The following is an 11012-nucleotide window of genomic DNA, read 5'->3' on the forward strand; positions in this document are numbered from 1 at the left end:
ATTTTTACCTTTTCCTTCTTCCTTGTCTTCTCAGTGACTTTTCGCTTTCTTCATGTATGATGTCCTTGATGTCATCCCTCAACTCTTCTGGTCTTCAGTCTTCAGTGTAATGCATCAAATCTGTTCTTGATATGATCTCTAAATTCAGTTTGGATACATTCAAGGTAATATTTTGGCTCTTGTGAAAATCTGGAAGTTTTCCATTTCCTTCAACTTCAGCCTGAATGTTCATATGAAAATTTGATCGTCTCTTTCACAGTCTGCCTCTGGCCTTGCTTTGGCTGATGACATGGAGCTTTTCCATTGTCTCTTTCCACAGATGTAGTCAATTTGATTTTTGAGTATTTCTTCTGGTGAGGTCCATGTATGTAGCTGTCTTTTATGCCGTTTAAAATGGTATTTGCAATGAAGAATTCATTGGTGTTGCCAAATTCTGTCATACAGTCTGCAACATCATTTCTATCACCAAGGCCATATTTTCCAATTATTGAGTCTTCCTCTTTTTTTCCAACCTTTGCATTCCAATTGCCAGTAATGATCAATATATCTTGATTGCATGTTTGATCTATTTCCGATTGAAAAAGTTGGTAGAATTCTTCAATTTCATCATCACTGGCTTTAGTGGTTTGTGCATAAATTTGAATAATAGTGATATTAACTGGTCTTCCTTGTAGTCGTGTGGATAGTATCCTATCATAGCCTTGTACCTCATGACTGCTCTTGATATGTTCATTTTGATAATGAGTGTGATGCCATTCCTCTTCAACTTGTCATTCCCAGCATAGTAAACCATGTGATTGTCAGATTCAAAATGCCAATATCAGTCCTTTTCAGCTCACTAATGCCTAGGTTATCAGTGTTCATGTGTTCCATTTCATTTTTGACAATTTCCAATCTTCCTAGATTCATACTTCTTACATTCTTTTTTACAATTATTAATGGAACTTTACAGCAGTTTCTTTTCTTTTTGAGTTGTGCCCTATCAGTAAATGATGGTCCTGAGGTGTTTACTCATTCACATTATCATTATCAACTGTACTTTGAGGAGGCAGCTCTTCCACAGTTGCATTTTGAGTGCCTTCCAATCTGAGGGGCACATCTTACAGCACTATATCTGACAATATTCTAGTGCTCTTCATTGTGTATCAGTATTTAATAATCTGGTGCTGATAATGTTCCATTGTTATTTGTATTCAAAATATGCTTTTATGTTACCCTATTTTGTTCACTCTCAGAGCTTCCTGGACAATAATTTAATCCTTTTCTCCTTAAACATCTGACATACCTAATTCAGCAGGTGGTGATGACCTTGCTTCCTACTTTACTAAGTAAGCAGAGGAGGTCAGCAGAGAACTTCCCTTTGCCACCACTGGCATCTCTGCCACTTACCTCCATCTGTGGAGGACTGTCCAAACTCTCAGCACAGGAGAAATCCTCCATCTCTGTGCTGAACTCTATTTCCCCTGACCTCTTGGTGCAGTGGGAGATCCAACCTATCTGCCCTCTCTCACCTATGATCAAATTTTCTTCTCTTCTCAGTAGTTCAGATCAGCATACAAACAAGCTGCAATTTCTCCAATCTTAAAAAAAAAAAAAAAAAAAAGCTGATGTCTTTGCTTGATTTATCTACCTGTCAGAAGCGGTCACCACAGAAGCTGTCTTCAGTCCCCCTTTCCTCCTCAACTGCCTCAAGTCAGGCTTATTGCTGTTACCACTATGTTCAGTTGTTCTTACTAAGGTTACTTGCTGCCTTCAGGTAACCAGATTATAAGACTGATTCCCAAATTTTTTGTATCTGCCCTCTTGGCTTTACTTTTCCCCTTTTCCCCTGAAACACTTTTTTTTTTTTTTCACTTGGCTTCTAAGAGCACCCACTCCCCTGTACCTCCTCCAAACTCTTTGCTCCTTTTCAGAATCCTTCACTAATTCTCATTATCTTCCCAAGTTCTCAATGTTGAGGTATCCCAGGGCTTAGCATTTGACACTATATTTTCTAGTGAAGAATATTTAGTATACCATGGACTGTCATTTCAGAAGAATGAACAAATGTCCCTTAGAAGTGAGGTAGCTAGGCTTTATCTTACATACTTTGGACATGTGGTCAGGAGGGACAAGTCCCTGGAATAGGACATCATATTTGGTAAAGTGGAGGGTCAGTGAAAAATAAGAAGACTCCCAATGAGATGGATTGGCATAGTAGCAGCAGCAGTGGGCTCAAGCTTAACAATGATTGTGAGGATGGTGCAGAACCAGAAAGTGTTTTGTTCTGTTGAATATAGGATCACTATGAGTTAGAACTGAAACTTAGGCACCTAACAAGAACAACATCTTCTTTATTTTTACTCCCTTATTTTCTCATCTAGCCTCATGGCTTGAAGTAGCATATATATACTGATGACTTCCAAATGATCCCTAGCCTATAACCTCTACTGGGAATACTAGACTGGTAAGTCCAATTGCTTACTTACCATTTCCATTTTGATGTCCAACACACAGTTAGTTCTGCTATAACAACTGCTTTGAAGACACAAATTTGTTCCAAGGCAGTTACTATATTAGGGAACAATTTGGGCACAAGGTAAATTTCACTTATGTGTGATTTTGTCCAAGAAAAATACTAAGAGAATGAAGAAGAAAAAAAAAAAAAAAGAGACCAACTCCAGCTGAACTGAACTATATATGAATGCACAAAATGCCTCAAATAGCTACCAGCTACGTTAGGAGCTATACCCTGTCATGTCTGATATTATAACTTTCAGTTAAATTTCAGGTAACCTACCTTCTTCTTCTTCACAATAACTCACAAATTGCAACCCCTCTAATGTTTACTTTCAGAGCAAACTTCTCATATTTTCCAAGGTTAAAGTGCCCTATTTACTGTATCATTTATGTAGTCCTTAACCATTTAATGTGTGTACACCTGTGCTTCTCTTTTTAATAACTCCCAGTCTCTTTTCTTTATATGCCACCAAAGAAGTTTCTGAATGCTGTGTCTTCAACCCCATTTCTCCTAAAAGCCTTATGTGTGATTTTTCTTAGCATGATAAAATTTAGGAACACATATGTCATGTTATAGCATAGCTGTATTCCAACTTGAACCGCTAAAACCACTTTTCCCACAATCTTCCCACGTTGATATGTAAGACAGTATCATCTTTCTAATTGCTTAGAGCTAAAGTCTTGTGTTCATTCATTATTATTCTCTTTTTCTCATATGACACACCCAATCAAACCCTTCAACATTTATCTTGTTGTTGTTGTTAAGTGCCATCAAATTGGTTCAGACTCATACGTCCCTGTGTAGGGTTTCCAAGGAGTGTCTGGTGATTTTGAACCACCAATCTCATAGTTTAAACTGACCTTGCAGTTAAGTGCTTTATCCCCCAGCACTGCATCTGACCAATTCTTGCCTCCTTTACTGCTACCATCCTGCTAACCTTCACTTGAATGGTCACCTAAATAAATGATGTACTTGCTTCTGCTATAAGGTAAGTACTGGAATGCTAACCACAGGTCAATGGTTCAAACTCACCAGTCACTCCTCAGAAATCATACATATGGTTGATATGAGTTGGAACCAAATCAACAGCACTTAGCAACATATGCTTACTACTGCAGCCAGTGTTCCTCTAACAAACAACCCTCTAATGCTTTCCTATTTTACTAAATATAAAAATCACTTTCTTTACAATGATCCTGTGTGATGTCATTCCACGTTATCTTTGAAACCACATATTCCTACCATGTGCCCTTAGTCATTCAGTTCAGTCACATATGCCTCCTTGACATTCCTAAAAATATGCCAAGAAATCTCCTTCCCAGGACCTCTGCACTTGGTGTTGTCTCTGTCTGGATTCTTCCTCACCCCAGAGAGTCACATGAACTTGCTCCCTCTCTTCCTTCAGGTTCCTGCTCCAATGTTATCTTTTCAATGAGGTCTTAAAATGCCTGAGATTCCTTGTTCTCCTTAACCTGATTTACATAATGCTCTCTGATATACTATTTGTATATTATACTTGTTTATTGTCTGTATTCCCTGCTTCAAATATGTGCCCTATGATAGCAGAGAAGCTTTGTCCTGTCCTGCTGTCTCTCCAGGGCCTGGCCCAGAGTCAGTGCTCAGTGAATTGCTAGCTGTTGAATGAGTAACAGAAGCCTCTATCAGTGCAGCCTCCTGAACCTTTCCCAGTTGGAGAATACAAGCTCCTATGTGTCTAAAGCCTGACCTCCAGCTTCTGACCTGGTTAGGGAACTTTAAGTTGGGCCCTGAGATAAGGTTACAGTAGAGTTTTCCTAGAAGATCATAGGGAATTCTGTCTTATGTTCTCTTCCTTCATGTGTACCTGTGGGAGGAAAGACTCAGATTTAGCTGGACTTAAATTTTTAGAACAATCTTCTTCAGAGTCAGAGCCTCTCCTGATTTTTGTTTCTGTTAATTAACCCTAAGAGGATTTATTCTGAGTGACAAACTGTCATGCCTTTCTTATTTTCCATGATCCCAATACAATTTACCAAATATGGAAAGACATGAGTCCTTATAGGACTCTACGTGACAGCCATGGCAACCTTCTTATCCCTTTTCCCCAAAGCTCATTAAACCTGTCCCTAAATAGCCAATATTGCTTTTACTTAATTTGTGCCTGCATTCTCAGCCCCCACTGCTAAGTACCCTTACTTCCTTACAATTGAAAACCTCCCTTCATGTCTTACCAGCTGGCAAGATGAAACACACACACAAACAAAGGGAGTTGGTCTGTCAGAAATAGATGCTTTCCTTACCCTAGAAATTGATGTGTTACTTGCTTCTTTTCAGAGTTATTTAATTCTGTTTTCTTCCTCAGTTCTCTTTCCCAGGAAGGATGCACACACTGACATGCACATATCTAAAATGACAATTACACAGACAATCTGTGCATAATTTTAGAAGACTCAATAATCCATTGAAGTCTATTCATGGAGTTCCCACTCTCCCTTTTGAGGTTCATGACCCACAGTAAGAATCAGAGTTTTTGATCTAAACTCTTATATTAAATTTAGAGAAACTAATTCCCTACTTTTGTGTGATCACAATAGCTCTGTCATTTTAAAATGGATAAACTGAGGCTCTGAAAGGGCAGTGATCTGTTTAAGGTTGCATTCAATTAATAACATAACCTTTACTATATTACTACCAATACTTGCTAACATTTAGCTCTGAGCAATTTTTTTATATTGTTCCAAGTAACAGTTTTCTAAACTCTGTTTCAATTGCTTTTAAGATATTGTCATACATTGAATTGTGTCTCCCTAAAATATGTGTCAACTTGGCTGGGTCATAATTATCAGTGGTTTGGCATTATGTAATGGTATAATGTGGCAGTTATGTGATGATTCTCCACGATGTGATCTGATGTGATAGACCAAGACGAGGATTAAGGGTGAGCTAAAATATCCTTGTAAATGAGTTTCCTAGAGGTATGGGCTGCAACACCTTTTTATCTTTGTACAATAAAAGGAAAGAGAAGTGAGCAGAGGAGCAGGACTTACTACCACCAAGAAAGAAGAGCCAGGAGTAGAGTGTGTCCTCTGTACCCATGGCCATTGCACTGTGAAGCTCCTAGATCCAGGGGAAGGTTGACACCAATTTTATGGCGAATTACAAGGACTGCTATGCCTACAGATGCTGAAAGAAGACAAAAGTCTTTATCCAGGACTGACAGAGAAAGTCTTCCCCTAGAGCTGGCACTCTGAATTTGGACTTCTCACCTCCTACACTGTGAGAAAATAAATCTACAGAAACACTAGAGAACTGAGACAGATCTTAGACATTTCATCCTAAAGATGAGGAAACTGAGGTTCAGCAAGTTTAAATAAATTTCTAGTAAGAAGCAGAGCCAGACTTTGATTCAGTCAAACGTATTCCAAAACTCATATTACACTGTGTTGTCTCATTGGTTTTTGCAAAAAGAACACCCTGACATGGGACTCAGAAAACCTGAGTTCCAGTCCTATTTCTTCACTATGTGATCTTGGTGAAGTACCTTTATCCTCTCTGGGCCTTATTTTTCCTATTAGTGAAATGAAAACACCTAGATGAGAGTAGGGACTCCAATGTGGAAGTGGGAAGTGTATTAACACCTCTCTCTTTTGAGACTTGCCCTATGTTATATCTCTCTGCTGGGAGTGGGTCATACTTGTACATGGCATGAGGGTGTTTCTCACTGAAAACCACTGGCTTGTTGTTGTTAGGTGCTATCGAGTTGGTACTGACTCATAGCAACCCTATGCACAACAGAACGAAACACAGCCTGGTCCTGGGCTAACCTCACAATTGTTGCCATGCTTGAGCCCATTGATGCTGCTACTTGGCCAATTCATCTCACTGGGGGTCTTCCTCTTTTTCTCTGACCATCCACCTTACCAAACATGATATCCTTCTCCAGCGACTGCTCCCTCCTGACAATATGTCCGAAGTATGAGAGACAAAGTTTGGCCACCATGACCTCCAAGGAGCACTCTGGCTGCACTTCTTCCAACACAGATCTGTTGGTTCTTTTGACAGCTCATGACACTTTCAATATTCTCCTCCAACACCATAACTCAAAAGCATCAATTCTTCTATGATCTTCCTTATTCACTGCCTAGCTTTTGATGACATCTTAAGATTCTTTCCATTTCTATGCTTGTCGTATATTATATGTAATTCAAAAACCAAGGAATCTTATTTAAAACTAGTTCTATTTAAATTTGTTTCAAACTGCAATCAATTGTCAAGGTAGATCTTGAAATTCTTTTTTCTTTCAATCATTACTTGAGGCCCAGAGAGATTTAGAATATTTAACCAAACTGGAGCAGTTCTCATAGTGTTCATTCTGCCTGCAGCTCTATTTCTTGCCTTTCTTCCCATCCTGCTAGCCTTTTATCTCTTATTTACTCGTCAGTTCTCAAAAATAAATGTCACTTCCTTTGGGAAATCTTCCTGGATTCACTGTCTACTCTATTTTAGGTCTTGCAATGTATGCCTCCAAACCACGTTGGGTCAATTCATTTCTATTTGTGGAACAAAAAGTAAACACATGTGCTTAATTGACCATTTTCAAAGTGAAGACCTAATGTGTTTGAAAAGTTTTCTTAGCTGGAGAGCCTTGTTAAGAAAATAAAGGAAAACTACAACAAAAACCAACAATATTGAGGTATAGTTGATATGCAAAAAATGCAAGTATGCATAATTTACAATTTGATAAGTTTTCACTTCAGTATATATTCATGTGTCCATCACCACACTCAAGATAATGAAAGTGATTTCTGCCGCCTATCTGACCTCCACACACCAATATGCTGCCATTGATCTGCTTTTTCACAGGATACATTACTTTATATATTCTAGTTGCTGTTGTTAAGTGCCGTCAAGTCAGTTCCGACCCATAGCGACCCTGTATAGGGTTTCCGAGGAGCAGCTGGTGAGCTTGAACTACCAACTTTGCAGTTCAAACAGCTTTGCAGTCTGGCGCAATAACCCAGAGCACCACACCAGGACTCCATTGTATATTCTAGAATTCTATATAAATGGAATGGTATTGTATACCATTTTGGGGGTGTGTGTGTGTCTGGCTTCTTTCACTCAGCATAATTACTTTTACATCCATCCATATTAGCAATAGTTCAATTTTGTGTGTGCATTGAATAGCATTCCATTGTAAGGTCTTACCATTTGTTTAATCTGCCAAATGTTGAAGGACATTATATTTGTTTTCAACTTTTGAATATTACAAATAATGCTGCTGTGAACATTCATGTACCAAGGTTTTTGTGTGAACATATGCTTTGATTGGTTATATGGTGAGGTCATTTGGTAGGTATATGCCATTTTTACATTCCTACTGGTAGTGTATGAAAGTTGCAGTTGCTTCTCAACCTTGATAACACTTGGTATGGTCAGTGTTTTTAGACATTGTGATATGTCTGGTGAGTGTAAGGATGCTAACTGTAAACTTGATGGTTCAAACCCACCAGCAAGTCTGCAGGAGAAAGATGAGGCAGTCTACTTCAATAAAGATTGGCAACCTTGAAAAAACCCGTTTAAGTAATTCTGTTCTGTCCTGTGGGGTTGATATGAATCTGAATTGACTCAAAGACAATGATTATGAGTTTTTGGGTAATAGGTCTGGAGAATAATTTTGTGGTTTTAATTCTTTTTCCCTTAATGACTAATAGGGAGTCCTGAACTGCAATTTTGGCAGTTCAAACCCACTTCGGAAATCCTATACAGGGCCACTATGAGTCAGAACTGACTCATAGTGACATTTAACAACAGCAACAACAATGACTAATAGTGATGTCAGCTCTTTCATTCCTGACTTTGGTGGTTTCTCTCTTTTTATCATTACCAGTCTGACTAGAAGTTTAATGATCTTCTTAAAGAACATATCCCCCCCCATCCCCGATTTCCTCTATTTCTCTGTTTCCAATTTCAGTGATTTTGGTTCAGATCTTTATTATTTCCTTCCTTCTACTTACATTAAGGGGCCCTGGTAGCATAATGAATTAATAGCTGGGCTGCTAATTACAAGGTCAGTAGTTTGACTCTACCTCCCTGTCCCTATGAGTTGGAACCAACTTGGTGGCACACAACCAGCACTACCAGCACTACCATTGGACTTAATGACTTTGAGTTTCCTAGATTCTTAAGGTAAATGATTAGAGACATTTCCCTTTTTAAATAGAATTGTTTGTTTAGTGCTTTAAACTTCCCTACAAGTATTCCTTTAGCTACATCCACAAATTTGATACTTAGGATTTTCGTATTCATCCAGTTTAAAAATATTTCTAATTTCCCCTTTTATTTCTTCTTTGACATATGTATTATTTAGAACTGTGGAATTAAGCTTCCAAATACTTGAGGACTGATTTAACTATATTATGGTGAGAATGAATCCTTCTGGAGTTATTAAAAATTATTTTATGCTTCAGAATATGCCCTATCTTGCTATATGTTCTGGGGATATTTGAAAAGAATGTGTATTGTGTTATGGGTTGGAGTGTTCCACAAATATTAATTGGTTCAAGTTGGTTGATAGTATTTTTCATATCTTCTATATTCTTATGGGCATCCTAGTATACTGCTGTGGTAGTGTAGTAGTTACGAATTGGGCTGCTAAACTCAAAGTCAGCAGTTAGAAACTACCAGCCATTCTGAGGGAGAAAGATGAGGCTTTCTGATCCCGTAAAGATTTACAGCCTCAGAAATGTTATACAGGGTCACTATGAGTTGGAACTGACTCCACAGAACATTACCACACCACAGTATACTGCTATAGGATCAACACTGGATTGCGAACCACAAGGTCAGAGGTTCAAACCCACCAGATACTCCTCAAAACTCTATACAGAGTCACTATGAGTTGGAACTGACTCAACTGCACTTAATAATAATCTTACTGATGTTTTATTTATTCTATCAAATATTTTTAGATTCTTATTATCTTCAATTTTACTTATTGATTTTTCCATTTATTCTTGCAGTTATATTAGTTTGTAAAAGTTATTGTGGTAAAATATATCTAGCATTGTTGTTGTTGTTAAGTGCTATGGTGTTGGTTCTAACTCATAACAACCCTGCATAGGGCTTCCACGAACAGCTAGTGGGTTTGAGCTTGTGGTTTGCAGTCCAATGCTGATCGTACACCGCCACACCAGGAGTCCATATCTAACATATATGTTGTCATTTTAACCATTTTCAAGTGGAATTAATTATACTAACAGTATTGTGCAAACATCAGTACTATCTATCAAAAACAAAACAAAAAATATTTTCATTGCCCCAGACAGTAAGTTTGTTCCCATTAAGCAGTAACTCTCCATTTTCCACTGCCCCCAGCCTGTGTTGTTGTTGAATGCCACCAAGTCAATTCCAACTCATAGCTGCCCTACATATGGTTTCCGAGGAGCAGCTGGTGGGTTTGAACTGCTGACCTTGTGGTTCGCAGTCCAGTGCTGATCCTGAAGAGCCACACCTCAAGTAACCTCTAATCTACTTTTTATCTTTATACATTTATCTAGTCTATATATTTCATATATGTGGAATACATACAATGTTTCTTTGTGTTTGGCATATTTAGCTTTGCATGATGTTTGTAAGATTCATTCATACAGTAGCATTTATTAGAACTCCATTGTTTTTTACAGGACTGAATAATATTATGTTCATATGTATATGTCACATTTAGTTTATATATTTATCTGTTGGACACTTGGGTTGTTTCTACCTTTTGGCTGTTGTGAATAATGTGTTAATGAACATCGGTGTACAAGTATCTGCGTCATTCCTTGCTTTCAATTCCTTTGGGTATATACCAGTACCCAAATTTCTGGATTATTTGTTTAATTGCCAAAGTTTTTCACAGCAGTTGTACCATTTTACGGTCTCACCAGCAATGCATGAGGGTTCCAAGTACTCCAATTTTTCATCAACACTTGCTATTTTTAAATGGTAATAGGTGTGAAATGGTATCTCATTGTGATTTTAATTTGCATTTCTCTAATGATTAATGATACTGAGTATATTTTATGTGCCTATTGACCATTTTGATATCTTACAGAAATGGCTATTCATATTCTTCACTTACTTTTAAAACTGGATTGCTTTTCTTTTTGTTATTGAGTTGTAGGATATTAGACCTTTATCAGATATATGATTTGCATGTATTTTCTTCCATTCTGTAGGTTGTCTTTACACTTTAATTCTTCCTTTTATTTTACTTTTTGAAATGTTTTATTGTGAATTATGTGATAGTTTACATGGGAGAACATTAGTTTTACATTCATCCTATCATATATCGAGTCATTGCCATGGTTACAATCCCCTGCATGCATCATCAATCAACCACAGGGTTGCCACAGGGTTGCCCTGCAAACCTGCCCACCCCTGCCCCCCGGTCCTCAGCACACAGCCCCTCTCCCTCTCTGGGTCTAAAGTACCCAGCCGCTCCATCTCTCCACATCATAGTCTCTAACGTCACTGCTTCTCTGGGTAG

The sequence above is a fragment of the Chrysochloris asiatica genome, unplaced genomic scaffold (genome assembly GCF_000296735.1).
Source record: "Chrysochloris asiatica unplaced genomic scaffold, ChrAsi1.0 scaffold00301, whole genome shotgun sequence".
NCBI lineage: Eukaryota > Metazoa > Chordata > Mammalia > Afrosoricida > Chrysochloridae > Chrysochloris > Chrysochloris asiatica.